Genomic DNA, 16,599 nt, shown 5'->3' on the forward strand with positions numbered 1-16,599 from the left:
TTGAATCTTTGGAATGAAATGATAGTTCTGAGTTCAACTAATTCGATTTACCTATGAAGTCGTGAACAGTGTTTTAATGACTAAATAATGAATCTTTGAATGAAAATACCTTTGTAAAGGTACCTATTATGTTACAAGACCTTTTTAATGTATAAAGATTGAATCTTGGAAATAAAATGACTGTTTTGATTGAAATTACTTGAATCAAGGGACTTATTTTGTCCCTGGACCTTTTATATATAGAGATTGAATCTTTAAAAAGAAATGAGCGTTATGAGTTAAACCTATACGAGTTCCCTATGGCGTCCCGAATAGTGTTTTAACGCGTAAGGATTGAATCTTTGCATGAAATTACCTCAATAGAGGTACTTATTATGTTACTAGACCTTTTTAATGTATAAAGGTTTAATCTTTGAAAGAAAATGAGAGTTTTGAGTTAAACATATTCGAGTTCCCTGCGACGTCTCGAAGAGTGTTTTAAAGAGTAGATATTGAATCTTTGAATGAAATTACCTCAATCAAGGTACCTATTATGTCACTAGACCTTTTTAATGTATAAAGATTGAATATTTGTAAAGAACTACGAGTTTTGAGTTAAAGTTATTTGAGTTCCCTTTGACGTCACGAAGCGTGTTTTAATAAGTAAAGATTGAATCTTTGAACGAAAATGAGTGTTTTGAGTTTAACTTATTCGAGTTACCTATGAAATCGCGAAGAGTGTTTGAATCTTTGAATGAAAAATACTACAATAAAGGTACCAATTCTGTTACTAGACTTTTCTAATGTATAAAGATTGAATCTTTGAAAGAAAATGAGATTTTTGAGTTAAACTTATTCGAGTTCCCTGTAACGTCCCGAAGAGTGTTTTAATGAGTAAAGATTGAATCATTGAATGAAATTACCACGATCAAGGTAGCTATGACATCACTAGACCTTTTTAATTTATAAAGATTGACGTTTTGAAAAGAAATGAGTGTTTCAAGTTAGAGTTCTTTAAGTTCTTTAAGTTCCCTTTGACGTCACGAAGAGTGTTTTAATGAGTAAAGATTGAATCTTCGAATGAAATTACCACAATCAAGGTACCTATTCTGTCACTAAACCTTTTTTATGTATAAAGATTGAATCTTTGAAAGAACATGAGAGTTCTGAGTTCAACTTATTCGAGTTACCTATGAAGTTGCGAAGAGTGTTTTAATGACTAAAGATTGAATCTTTGAATTAAAATACCTCAATAAAGGTACTTATTTTGTTAGTAGACCTTTTTAAGGTATAAAGATTGTATCTTTGAAAGAAAATTAGAGTTTTGAGTTAAACTTATTCATGTTCCCTATAACGTCCCAAAGAGTGTTTTATTGAGTAAATATTGAATCTTTAAATGTAATTACCTCAATCAAGGTAGCTATTATGTCACTAGACCTTTTTAATGTACAAAGATTGAATCTTGGAAAGAAAGTGAGAGTTTTGACTTTAACTTTTTCGAGTTACCTATGAAGTCGCGAAGAGTGTTTTAATGAATAAAGATTGAATCTTTAAATGAAAACACCTCAATAAAGGTACCTATTATGTTACTAGACCTTTTTAATGTCTAAAGATTGAATCTTTGGAACGAAATGATAGTTCTGAGTTCAACTTATTCGATTTACCTATGAAGTCGTGAACAGTGTTTTAATGACTAAATAATGAATCTTTGAATGAAAATACCTTAGTAAAGTTACCTATTATGTTACAAGCCCTTTTTAATATATAAAGATTGAATCTTGGGAAGAAAATGACTGTTTTGAGTTAAAATTATTCGACTTCCCTATGACATCCCGAAGAGTATTTCAACGAGTAAAGATTGAATCTTTGATTGAAATTACTTGAATCATGGGACTTATTTTGTCCCTGGACCTTTTATATATAAAAATTGAATCTTCAAAAAGAAATGAGCGTTATGAGTTAAACCTATCCGAGTTCCCTATGACGTCCCGAATAGTGTTTTAATGCATAAGGATTGAATCTTTGTATGAAATTACCTCAATAGAGGTACTTATTATGCCACTAGACCTTTTTAATGTAAAAAGGTTTAATCTTTGAAAGAAATAGAGAGTTTTGAGTTAAACATATTCGAGTTCCCTGCGACGTCTCGAAGAGTGTTTTAAAGAATAAATAATGAATCTTTGAATGAAATTACCTCAATAAAGGTACCTATTATGTCACTAGACCTTTTTAATGTATAAAGATTGAATATTTGTAATGAAATTATCACAATCGAGGTACCTATTAAGTCACTAGATCTTTTTGAAGTCGCGAAGAGTGTTTTAATGAATAAAGATTGAATCTTTGAATGAAATTATCACAATCGAGGTACCTTTTAAGTCACTAGAAATTTATATTGTATAAAGATTGAATCTTTGAAAAGAAATGAGAGTTTTGAGTTAAAGTTATTCAAGTTCCCTTTGACGTCACGAAGAGTGTTTTAATGAGTAAAAATTGAATCTTTGAATGAAATTACCTCATTCATGGTACCTATTCTACCACCAGACCTTCGTAATGTATAAAGATGGAATCTTTGAAAGAAAATGAGTGTTTTGAGTTTAACTTATTCGAGTTACCGATGAAATCGCGAAGAGTGTTTTAATGACTAAAGATTGAATCTTTGAATGAAAAATACCACAATAACGGTACCAATTCTGTTACTAGACCTTTCTAATGTATAAAGATTGAATCTTTGAAAGAAAATGAGATTTTTGAGTTAAACTTATTTGAGTTCCCTGTAACGTCCCGAAGAGTGTTTTAATGTGTAAAGATTGAATCATTAAATAAAATTACCTCAATCAAGGTAGCTATTCCATCACTAGACCTTTTTAATTCATAAAGATTGACGTTTTGAAAAGAAATGAGTGTTTCGAGTTAATGTTATTCAAGTTCCCTTTGACGTCACGAAGAGTGTTTTAATGAGTAAAGATTGAATCTTTGAATGAAATTACCTCAATAGAGGTACCTATTCTGTCACTAAACCTTTTTAATGTATAAAGATTAAATTGTTGAAAGAACATGAGAGTTTTGAGTTCAACTTATTCGAGTTACCTATGAAGTTGCGAAGAGTGTTTTAATGGCTAAAGATTGAATCTTTGAATGAAAATACCTCAATAAAGGTACTTATTTTGTTAGTAGACCTTTTTAATGTATAAAAATTGTATCTTTGCAAGAAAATGAGGGTTTTGAGTTAAACTTATTCATGTTCCCTGTAACGTCTCAAAGAGTGTTTTAATGAATAAATATTGAATCTTTGAATGTATATACCTCAATCAAGGTAGCTACTATGTCACTTGACCATTTTAATGTACAAAGATTGAATCTTGGAAAGAAAGTGGGAGTTTTGAGTTTAACTTATTCGAGTTACCAATGAAGTCGCGAAGAGTGTTTTAATGAATAAAGATTGAATCTTTGAATGAAAACACCTTAATAAAGGTACTTATTATGTTACTAGACCTTTTTAATATCTAAAGATTGAATCTTTGGAATGAAATTATAATTCTGAGTTCAACTTATTCGATTTACCTATGAAGTCGTGAACAGTATTTTAATGACTAAATAATGAATCTTTGAATGAAAATACCTTAGTAAAGGTACCTATTCTGCTACAAGACGTTTTTAATGTATAAAGATTGAATCTTGGAAAGAAAATGACTGTTTTGAGTTAAACTTATTCGAGTTCCCTATGACATCCCGAAGAGTATTTCAACGAGTAAAGATTGAATCTTTGATTGAAATTACTTGAATCAAGGGACTTATTTTGTCCCTGGACCTCTTATATATAAAGATTGAATCTTTAAAAAGAAATGAGAGTTATGAGTTAAACCTATCCGAGTTCCCTATGACGTCCCGAATAGTATTTTAACGAGTAAGGGTTGAATCTTTGTTTGAAATTACCTCAATAGAGGTACTTATTATGTCACTAGACCTTTTTAATGTATAAAGGTTTAATCTTTGAAAGAAAATGAGAGTTTTGAGTTAAACATATTCGAGTTCCCTGCGACGTCTCGAAGAGTGTTTTAAAGAGTAAATATTGAATCTTTGAATGAAATTACCTCAATCAAGGTACCTATTATGTCACTAGACCTTTTTAATGTATAAAGATTGAATATTTGTAAAGAACTACGAGTTTTGAGTTAAAGTTATTTGAGTTCCCTTTGACGTCACGAAGCGTGCTTTAATGAGTAAAGATTGAATCTTTGAACGAAATTATCTCAATCAATGTACCTATTATGTCAGTAGACCTTTTTAATGTATAAAGATGGAATCTTTGAAAAAAATGAGAGTATTGAGTTTAACTTATTCGAGTTACCTATGAAGTCGCGAAGAGTGTTTTTATGACCAAAGATTGAATCTTCAAATGAAAATTCCTCAATACAGGAACCTATTATGTTACTACATCTTTTTGATGTATAAAGATTGAATCTTTGAAAGAAAATTAGAGTTTGAGTTAAACTTATTTGAGTTCCTTTTGACACCCCGAAGAGTGTTTTAATGAATAAAGATTGAATCTTTGAATGAAATTCCCTCAATCGAGGTACCTATTAAGTCAATAGAAATTTTTATTGTATAAAGATTGAATCTTTGAAAAGAAATGAGAGTTTTGAGTTAAAGTTATTCGAGTTCCCTTTGACATCACGAAGAGTGTTTTAATGAGTAAAGATTGAATCTTTGAATGAAATTACCTCAATCAAGGTACCTATTCTACCACTAGACCTTTGTAATGTATAAAGATTGAATCTTTGAAAGAAAATGAGTGTTTTGAGTTTAACTTATTCGAGTTACCTATGAAATCGCGAAGAGTGTTTTAATGATTGAAGATTGAATCTTTGAATGAAAAATACCACAATAAAGGTACCAATTCTGTTACTAGACCTTTCTAATATATAAAGATTGAATCGTTGAAAGAAAATGAGATTTTTGAGTTAAACTTATTCGAGTTCCCTGTAACGTCCCGAAGAGTGTTTTAATGAGTAAAGATTGAATCATTGAATGTAATTACCTCAATCAAGGTAGCTATTACATCACTAGACCTTTTTAATTTATAAGGATTGACGTTTTGAAAAGAAATGAGTGTTTCGAGTTAAAGTTATTCAAGTTCCCTTTGACGGCACGAAGAGTGTTTTAATGAGTAAAGATTGAATCTTTGAATGAAATTACCTCAATCAAGGTACCTATTCTGTCACTAAACCTTTTTAATGTATAAAGATTGAATCCTTGAAAGAACATGAGTGTTCTGAGTTCAACTTATTCGAGTTACCTATGAAGCTGCGAAGAGTGTTTTAATGACTAAAGATTGAATCTTTGATTGAAAATACCGCAATAAAGGTACTTATTTTGTTAGTAGACCTTTTTAATGTATAAAGATTGTATCTTTGAAAAAAAATGAGAATGTTTGAGTTAAACTTATTCCATTCCCTGTAACGTCCCAAAGAGTGTTTTAATGGGTAAATATTGAATCTTTGAATGTAATTACCTCAATCAAGGTAGCTATTATGTCACTAGACCTTTTTAATGTACAAAGATTGAATCTTGGGAAGAAAGTGAGAGTTTTGAGTTTAACTTATTCGAGTTACCTATGAAGTCGCGAAGAGTGTTTTAATGAATAAAGATTGAATCTTTGAATGAAAACACCTCAATAAAGGTACCTATTATGTTACTAGACCTTTTTAATGTCTAAAGATTGAATCTTTGGAATGAAATGATAGTTCTGAGTTCAACTTATTCGATTTACCTATGAAGTCGTGAACAGTGTTTTAATGACTAAATAATGAATCTTGGAATGAAAATACCTTAGTAAAGTTACCTATTATGTTACAAGACCTTTTTAATGTATAAAGATTGAATCTTGGAAAGAAAATGACTGTTTTGAGTGAAACTTATTCGAGTTCCCTATGACATCCCGAAGAGTATTTCAACGAGTAAAGATTCAATCTTTGATTGAAATTACTTGAATCAAGGGACTTTTTTTGTCCCTGGACCTTTTATATATAAAGATTGAATCTTCAAAAAGAAATGAGCGTTATGAGTTAAACCTATCCGAGTTCCCTATGACGTCACGAAGCGTGTTTTAATAAGTAAAGATTGAATCTTTGAACGAAATTATCTCAATCAATGTACCTATTATGTCAGTAGACCTTTTTAATGTATAAAGTTAGAATCTTTGAAAAAAATGAGAGTATTGAGTTTAACTTATTCGAGTTACCTATGAAGTCGCGAAGAGTGTTTTGATGACCAAAGATTGAATCTTCAAATGAAAATTCCTTAATACAGGAACCTATTATGTTACTAGATCTTTTTGATGTATAAAGATTGAATCTTTGAAAGAAAATTAGAGTTTTGAGTTAAACTTATTCGAGTTCCTTTTGACATCCCGAAGAGTGTTTTAATGAATAAAGATTGAATCTTTGAATGAAATTACCACAATCGAGGTACCTATTAAGTCACTAGAAATTTTTATTGTATAAAGATTGAATCTTTGAAAAGAAATGAGAGTTTTGAGTTAAAGTTATTCGAGTTCACTTTGACGTCACGAAGAGAGTTTTAATGAGTAAAGATTGAATCTTTGAATGAAATTACCTCAATCAAGGTACCTATTCTACCACTCGACCTTTGTAATGTATAAAGATTGAATCTTTGAAAGAAAATGAGTGTATTGAGTTTAACTTATTCGAGTTACCTATGAAATCGCGAAGAGTGTTTTAATGACTGAAGATTGGATCTTTGAATGAAAAATACCACAATAAAGGTACCAATTCAGTTACTAGACCTTTCCAATGTATAAAGATTGAATCTTTGACAGAAAATGAGATTTTTGAGTTAAACTTATTCGAGTTCCCTGTAACGACCCGAAGAGTGTTTTAATGAGTAAAGATTGAATCATTGAATGAAATTACCTCAATCAAGGTCGCTATTACATCACTAGACCTTTTTAATTTATAAAGATTGACGTTTTGAAAAGAAATGAGTGTTTCGAGTGAAAGTTATTCAAGTTCCCTTTGACGTCACGAAGAGTGTTTTAATGAGTAAAGATTGAATCTTTGAATGAAATTACCTCAATCAAGGTACCTATTCTGTCACTAAACCTTTTTAATGTATAAAGATTGAATTTTTGAAAGAACATGAGAGTTTTGAGTTCAACTTATTCGAGTTACCAATGAAGTTGCGAAGAGTGTTTTAATAACTAAAGGTTGAATCTTTGAATGAAAATACCTCAATAAAGGTACTTATATTGTTAGTAGACCTTTTTAATGTATAAAGATTGTATATTTGAAAGAAAATGAGAGTTTTGAGTTAAACTTATTCATGTTCCCTGTAACGTCCCAAAGAGTGTTTTAATGAGTAAATATTAAAACTTTGAATGTAATTACCTCAATCAAGGTAGCTATTATGTCACTAGAACTTTTTAATATACAAAGATTGAATCTTGGAAAGAAAGTGAGAGTTTTGAGTTTAACTTATTTGAGTTACCTATGAAGTTGCGAAGAGTGTTTCAATGAATAAAGATTGAATCTTTGAATGAAAACACCTCAATAAAGGTACCTATTATGTTACTAGACCTTTTTAATGTCTAAAGATTGAATCTTTTGAATGAAATGATCGTTCTGAGTTCAACTTATTCGATTTACCTATGAAGTCGTGAACAGTGTTTTAATGACTAAATAATGAATCTTTGAATGAAAATACCTTTGTAAAGTTACCTATTATGTTACAAGACCTTTTTAATGTATCAAGATTGAATCTTGGAAAGAAAATGACTGTTTTGAGTAAAACTTATTCGAGTTCCCTATGACATCCCGAAGAGTATTTCAACGAGTAAAGATTGAATCTTTGGATGAAATTACCTCAATCGAGGTACCTATTAAGTCACTAGAAATTTTTATTGTATAAAGATTGAATCTTTGAAAAGAAATGAGAGTTTTGAGTTAAAGAGTTCCCTTTGACGTCACGAAGAGTGTTTTAATGAGTAAAAATTGAATCTTTGAATGAAATTACCTCAATCAAGGTACCTATTCTACCACTAGACCTTTGTAATGTATAAAGATTGAATCTTTAAAAGAAAATGAGTGTTTTGAGTTTAACTTATTCGAGTTTAACTTATTCGAGTTACCTATGAAATCGCGAAGAGTGTTCTAATAACTGAAGATTGAATCTTTGAATGAAAAATACCACAACAAAGGTACCAATTCTGTTACTAGACCTTTCTAATGTATAAAGATTGAATCTTTGAAAGAAAATTAGATTTTTGAGTTAAACTTATTCGAGTTCCCTGTAACGTCCCGAAGAGTGTTTCAAAGAGTAAAGGTTGAATCATTAGAAAAGAAATGAGTTTTTCGAGTTAAAGATATTCAAGTTCCCTTTGACGTTACGAAGAGTGTTTTAATGAGTAAAGATTGACTCTTAGAATGAAAATACCTCAATAAAGGTACTTATTTTGTTAGTAGACCTTTTTAATGTATAAAGACTGTATCTTTGAAAGAAAATGAGAGTTTTGAGTTAAACTTATTCATGTTCCCTGTAACGTCCCAGAGAGTGTTTTAATGAGTAAATATTGAATCTTTGAATGTAATTACCACAAATAAGGTAGCTATTATGTCACTAGACCTTTTTAATGTACAAAGATTGAATCTTGGAAAGAAAGTGAGGGTTTTGAGTTTAACTTATTCGAGTTACCTATGAAGTCACGAAGAGTGTTTTAATGAATAAAGATTGAATCTTTGAATGAAAACACCTCAATAAAGGTGCCTATTATGTTACTAGACCTTTTTAATGTCTAAAGATTGAATCTTTGGAATAAAATGATAGTTCTGAGTTTAACTTATTCGATTTACCTATGAAGTCGTGAACAGTGTTTTAATGACTAAATAATGAATCTTTGAATGAAAATACCTTAGTAAAGGTACCTATTATGTTACAAGACCTTTTTAATGTATAAAGATTGAATCTTGGAAAGAAAATGACTGTTTTGAGTTAAACTTATTCGAGTTCCCTATGACATCCCGAAGAGTATTTCAACGGGTAAAGATTGAATCTTTGATTGAAATTACTTGAATCAAGGGACTTATTTTGTCCCTGGACCTTTTATATATAAAGATTGAATCTTTAAAAAGAATTGAGCGTTATGAGTTAAACCTATCCGAGTTCCCGATGACGTCCCGAATAGTGTTTTAACGCGTAAGGATTTTATCTTTGTTTGAAATAATTAACTCAATAGAGGTACTTATTATGTCACTAGACCTTTTTAATGTATAAAGGTTTATCTTTGAAAGAAAATGAGAGTTTCGAGTTAAACATATTCGAGTTCCCTCCGACGTCTCGAAGAGTGTTTTAAAGAGTAAATATTGAATCTTTGAATGAAATTACCTCAATCAAGGTACCTATTAGGTCACTAGACCTTTTTAATGTATAAAGATTGAACATTTGTAAAGAATTACGAGTTTTGAGTTAAAGTTATTTGAGTTCCCTTTGACGTCATGAAGCGTGTTTTAATGAGTAAAGATTGAATCTTTGAACGAAATTATCTCAATCAATGTACCTATTATGTCAGTATACCTTTCTAATGTATAAAGATGGAATCTTCGAAAAAAATGAGAGTATTGAGTTTAACTTATTCGAGTTACCTATGAAGTCGCGAAGAGTGTTTTAATGACCAAAGATTGAATCTTCAAATGAAAATTCCTCAATATAGGAACCTATTATGTTACTAGATCTTTTTGATGTATAAAGATTGAATCTTTGAAAGAAAATTAGAGTTTTGAGTTAAACTTATTCGAGTTCCTTTTGACATCCCGGAGAGTGTTTTAATTAATAAAGATTGAATCTTTGAATGAAATTACCTCAATCGAGGTACCTATTAAGTCACTAGAAATTTTTATTGTATAAAGACTGAATCTTTGAAAAGAAATGAGAGTTTTGAGTTAAAGTTATTCGAGTTCCCTTTGACGTCACGAAGAGTGTTTTAATGAGTAAAGATTGAATCTTTGAATGAAATTACCTCAGTCAAGGTACCTATTCTACCACTAGACCTTTGTAATGTATAAAGATTGAATCTTTGAAAGAAAATGAGTGTTTTGAGTTTAACTTATTCGAGTTACCTAGGAAATCGCGAAGAGTGTTTTAATGACTGAAGATTGAATCTCTGAATGAAAAATACCACAATAAAGGTACCAATTCTATTACTAGACCTTTCTAATGTATAAAGATTGAATCTTTGAAAGAAAATGAGATTTTTGAGTTAAACTTTTTCGAGTTCCCTGTAACGTCCCAAAGAGTGTTTCAATGAGTAAAGATTGAATCATTGAATGAAATTACCTCAATCAAGGTAGCTATTACATCACTAGACCTTTTTAATTTATAAAGATTGACGTTTTGAAAAGAAATGAGTGTTTCGAGTTAAAGTTATTCAAGTTCCCTTTGACGTCACGAAGAGTGTTTTAATGAGTAAAGATTGAATCTTTGAATGAAATTACCTCAATCAATGTACCTATTCTATCACTAAACCTTTTTAATGTATAAAGATTGAATCTTTGAAAGAACATGAGAGTTTTGAGTTCAACTTATTCGAGTTACCTATGAAGTTGCGAAGGGTGTTTTAATGACTAAAGATTGAATCTTTGAATGAAAATACCTCAATAAAGGAACTTATTTTGTTAGTAGACCTTTTTAATGTATAAAGATTGTATCTTTGAAAGAAAATGAGAGTTTTGAGTTAAACTTATTCATGTTCCCTGTAACGTCCCAAAGAGTGTTTTAATGAGTAAATATTGAATCTTTGAATGTAATTACCTCAATCAAGGTGGCTATTCTGTCACTAGACCTTTTTAATGTACAAAGATTGAATCTTGGAAAGAAAGTGAGAGTTTTGAGTTTAACTTATTCGAGTTACCTATGAAGTCGCGAAGAGTGTTTTAATGAATAAAGATTGAATCTTTGAATGAAAACACCTCAATAAGGGTACCTATTATGTTACTAGACCTTTTTAATGTCTAAAGATTGAATCTTTGGAATGAAATGATAGTTCTGAGTTTAACTTATTCGATTTACCTATGAAGTCGTGAACAGTGCTTTAATGACTAAATAATGACTCTGAATGAAAATACCTTAGTAAAGGTACCTATTATGTTACTAGACCTTTTTAATGTATAAAGATTGAATCTTGGAAAGAAAATGACTGTTTTGAGTTAAACTTATTCGAGTTCCCTATGACATCCCGAAGAGTATTTCAACGAGTAAAGATTGAATCTTTAATTGAAATTACTTGAATCAAGGGACTTATTTCGTCCCTGGACCTTTTATATATAAAGATTGAATCTTTAAAAAGAAATAAGCGTTATGAGTTAAACCTATCCGAGTTCCCTATGACGTCCCGAATAGTGTTTTAACGCGTAAGGATTGAATCTTTGTATGAAATAATTACCTCAATAGAGGTACTTATTATGTCACTAGATCTTTTTAATGTATAAAGGTTTAATCTTTGAAAGAAAATGAGAGTTTTGAGTTAAACATATTCGAGTTCCCTGCGACGTGACGAAGAGTGTTTTAAAGAGTAAATATTGAATCTTTGAATGAAATTACCTCAATCAAGGTACCTATTAGGTCACTAGACCTTTTTAATGTATAAAGATTGAATATTTGTAAAGAACTACGAGTTTTAAGTTAAAGTTATTTGAGTTCCCTTTGACGTCACGAAGCGTGTTTTAATGAGTAAAGATTGAATCTTTGAACGAAATTATCTCAATCAATGTACCTATTATGTCAGTAGACCTTTTTAATGTATAAAGATGGAATCTTTGAAAAAAATGAGAGTATTAAGTTTAACTTATTCGAGTTACCCATGAAGTCGCGAAGAGTGTTTTAATGACCAAAGATTGAATCTTCAAATGAAAATTCCTCAATACAGGAACCTATTATGTTACTAGATCTTTTTAATGTATAAAGATTGAATCTTTGAAAGAAAATTAGAGTTTTGAGTTAAACTTATTCGAGTTCCTCTTGACATCCCGGAGAGTGTTTTAATGAATAAAGATTGAATCTTTGTATGAAATTACCTCAATCGAGGTACCTATTAAGTCACTAGAAATTTTTATTGTATAAAGATTGAATCTTTGAAAAGAAATGAGAGTTTTGAGTTAAAGAGTTCCCTTTGACGTCACGAAGAGTGTTTTAATGAGTAAAAATTGAATCTTTGAATGAAATTACCTCAATCAAGGTACCTATTCTACCACTAGACCTTTGTAATGTATAAAGATTGAATCTTTGAAAGAAAATGAGTGTTTTGAGTTTAACTTATTCGAGTTACCTAGGAAATCGCGAAGAGTGTTTTAATGACTGAAGATTGAATCTTTGAATGAAAAATACCACAATAAAGGTACCAATTCTGTTACTAGACCTTTCTAATGTATAAAGATTGAATCTTTCAAAAAAATGAGATTTTTGAGTTAAACTTAGTCGAGTTCCCTGTAACGTCCCGAAGAGTGTTTCAATGAGTAAAGATTGAATCATTGAATGAACTTACCTCAATCAAGGTAGCTATTACATCACTAGACCTTTTTAATTTATAAAGATTGACGTTTTGAAAAGAAATGAGTGTTTCGAGTTAAAGTTATTCAAGTTCCCTTTGACGTCACGAAGAGTGTTTTAATGAGTAAAGATTGAATCTTTGAATGAAATTACCTCAATCAAGGTACCTATTCTGTCACTAAACCTTTTTAATATATAAAGATTGAATCTTTGAAAGAACATGAGAGTTTTGAGTTCAACTTATTCGAGTTACCTATGAAGTCGCGAAGAGTGTTTTAATGACTAAAGATTGAATCTTTGAATGAAAATACCCCAATAAAGGTACTTATTTTGTTAGTAGACCTTTTTAATGTTTAAAGATTGTATCTTTGAAAGAAAATGAGAGTTTTGAGTTAAACTTATTCATGTTCCTTGTAACGTCCCAAAGAGTGTTTTAATGAGTAAATATTGAATCTTTGAATGTAATTTCCTCAATCAAGGTAGCTATTATGTCACTAGACCTTTTTAATGTACAAAGATTGAATCTTGGAAAGAAAGTGAGAGTTTTGAGTTTAACTTATTCGAGTTACCTATGAAGTCGCGAAGAGTGTTTTAATGAATAAAGATTGAATCTTTGAATGAAAACACCTCAATAAAGTTACCAATTATGTTACTAGACCTTTTTAATGTCTAAAGATTGAATCTTTGGAATGAAATGATAGTTCTGAGTTCAACTTATTCGATTTACCTATGAAGTCGTGAACAGTGTTTTAATGACTAAATAATGAATTTTTGAATGAAAATACCTTAGTAAAGGTACCTATTATGTTACAAGACCTTTTTAATGTATAAAGATTGAATCTTGGAAAGAAAATGACTGTTTTGAGTTAAACTTATTCGAGTTCCCTATGACATCCCGAAGAGTATTTCAATGAGTAAAGATTGAATCTTTGATTGAAATTACTTGAATCAAAGGACTCATTTTGTCCCTGGACGTTTTATATATAAAGATTTAATCTTTAAAAAGAAATGAGCGTTATGAGTTAAACCTATCCGAGTGCCCTATGATGTCCCGAATATTGTTTTAATGCATAAAGATTGAATCTTTGTATGAAATTACCTCAATAGAGGTACTTATTATGTCACTAGACCTTTTTAATGTATAAAGGTTTAATCTTTGAAAGAAAATGAGAGTTTTGAGTTAAACGTATTCGAGTTCCCTGCGACGTCTCGATGAGTGTTTTAAAGAGTAAATATTGAATCTTTGAATGAAATTACCTCAATCAAGGTACCTATTAGGTCACTAGACCTTTTTAATGTATAAAGATTGAATATTTGTAAAGAACTACGAGTTTTAAGTTAAAGTTATTTGAGTTCCCTTTGACGTCACGAAGCGTGTGTTAATGAGTAAAGATTGAATCTTTGAACGAAATTATCTCAATCAATGTACCTATTATGTCAGTAGACCTTTTTAATGTATAAAGATGGAATCTTTGAAAAAAATGAGAGTATTGAGTTTAACTTATTCGAGTTACCTATGAAGTCGCGAAGAGTGTTTTAATGACCAAAGATTGAATCTTCAAATGAAAATTCCTCAATACAGGAACCTATTATGTTACTAGAACTTTTTGATGTACAAAGATTGATTCTTTAAAAGAAAATTAGAGTTTTGAGTTAAACTTATTCGAGTTCCTTTTGACATCCCGGAGAGTGTTTTAATGAATAAAGATTGAATCTTTGAATGAAATTACCTCAATCGAGGTACCTATTAAGTCACTAGAAATTTTTATTGTATAAAGATTGAATCTTTGAAAAGAAATGAGAGTTTTGAGTTAAAGTTATTCGAGTTCCCTTTGACGTCATGAAGAGTGTTTTAATGAGTAAAGATTGAATCTTTGAATGAAATACCTCAATTAAGGTACCTATTCTACCACGAGACCTTTGTAATGTATAAAGATTGAATCTTTGAAAGAAAATGAGTGTTTTGAGTTTCATTTATTCGAGTTACCTATGAAATCGCGAAGAGTGTTTTAATGACTGAAGATTAAATCTTTGAATGAAAAATACCACAACAAAGGTACCAATTCTGTTACTAGACCTTTCTAATGTATAAAGATTGAATCTTTGAAAGAAAATGAGATTTTTCAATAACGTCCCGAAGAGTGTTTTAATGAGTAAAGATTGAATCATTGAATGAAATTACCTTAATCAAGGTAGCTATTACATCACTAGACCTTTTTAATTTATAAAGATTGATGTTTTGAAAAGAAATGAGTGTTTCGAGTTAAAGTTATTCAAGTTCCCTTTGACGTCACGAAGAGTGTTTTAATGAGTAAAGATTGAATCTTTGAATGAAATTACCTCAATCAAGGTACCTATTCTGTCACTAAACCTTTTTAATGTATAAAGATTGAATCTTTGAAAGAACATGATAGTTTTGAGTTCAACTTATTCGAGTTACCTATGAAGTTGCGATGAGTGTTTTAATGACTAAAGATTGAATCTTTGAATTAAAATACTTCAATAAAGGTACTTATTTTGTTAGTAGACCTTTTTAATGTATAAAGATTGTATCTTTGAAAGAAAAAGAGAGTTTTGAGTTAAACTTATTCATGTTCCCTGTAACGTCCCAAAGAGTGTTTTAATGAGTAAATATTGAATCTTTGAATGTAATTACCTCAATCAAGGTAGCTATGATGTCAGTAGACCTTTTTAGTGTACAAAGATTGAATCTTGGAAAGAAAGTGAGAGTTTTGAGTTTAACTTATTCGAGTTACCTATGAAGTCGCGAAGAGTGTTTTAATGAATAAAGATTGAATCTTTGAATGAAAACACTTCAATAAAGGTACCTATTAAGTTACTAGACCTTTTTAATGTCTAAAGATTGAATCTTTGGAATGAAATGATAGTTCTGAGTTCAACTTATTCGATTTACCTATGAAGTCATGAACAGTGTTTTAATGACTAAATAATGAATCTTTGAATGAAAATACCTTAGTAAAGGTACCTATTATGTTACAAGACCTTTTTAACATATAAAGATTGAATCTTGGAAAGAAAATGACTATTTTGAGTTAAACTTATTCGAGTTCCCTATGACATCCCGAAGAGTATTTCAATGAGTAAAGATTGAATCTTTGATTGAAATTACTTGAATCAAGGGACTTATTTTGTCCCTGGACCATTTATATATAAAGATTGAATCTTTAAAAAGAAATGAGCGTTATGAGTTAAACCTATCCGAGTTCCCTATGATGTCCCGAATAGTGTTTTAACGTGTAAGGACTGAATCTTTGTATGAAATTACCTCAATAAAGGTACTTATTATGTCACTAGACCTTTTTAATGTATAAAGGTTTAATATTTTACAGAAAATGAGTGTTTTGAGTTGAACATATTCGAGTTCCCTGCGACATCTCGAAGAGTGTTTTAAAGAGTAAATATTGAATCTTTGAATGAAATTACCTCAATCAAGGTACCTATTATGTCACTAGACCTTTTTAATGTATAAAGATTGAATATTTGTAAAGAACTACGAGTTTTGAGTTAAAGTTATTTGAGTTCCCTTTGACATCACGAAGCGTGTTTTAATGAGTAAAGATTGAATCTTTGAACGAAATTATCTCAATCAATGTACCTATTATGTCAATAGACCTATTTAATGTAGAAAGATAGAATCTTTGAAAAAAATGAGAGTATTGAGTTTAACTTATTCGAGTTACCTATGAAGTCGCGAAGAGCGTTTTAATAACCAAAGATTGAATCTTCAAATGAAAATTCCTCAATACAGGAACCTATTCTGTTACTAGATCTTTTTGATGTATAAAGATTGAATCTTTGAAAGAAAAGTAGAGTTTTGAGTTAAAATTATTCGAGTTCCTTTTGACATCCCGAAGAGTGTTTTAATGAATAAAGATTGAATCTTTGAATGAAAATACCTCAATAAAGGTACTTATTTTGTTAGTAGACCTTTTTAATGTATAAAGATTGTATCTTTGAAAGAAAGTGAGAGTTTTGAGTTAAACTTTTTCATGTTCCCTGTAACGACCCAAAGAGTGTTTTAATAAGTAAATATTGAATCTT

The sequence above is a fragment of the Cornus florida genome, unplaced genomic scaffold (genome assembly GCF_030987335.1).
Source record: "Cornus florida cultivar Cherokee Brave unplaced genomic scaffold, ASM3098733v1 CherokeeBrave_3.0.0_Hap2_Chr03, whole genome shotgun sequence".
In the NCBI taxonomy this organism is placed as follows: domain Eukaryota; kingdom Viridiplantae; phylum Streptophyta; class Magnoliopsida; order Cornales; family Cornaceae; genus Cornus; species Cornus florida.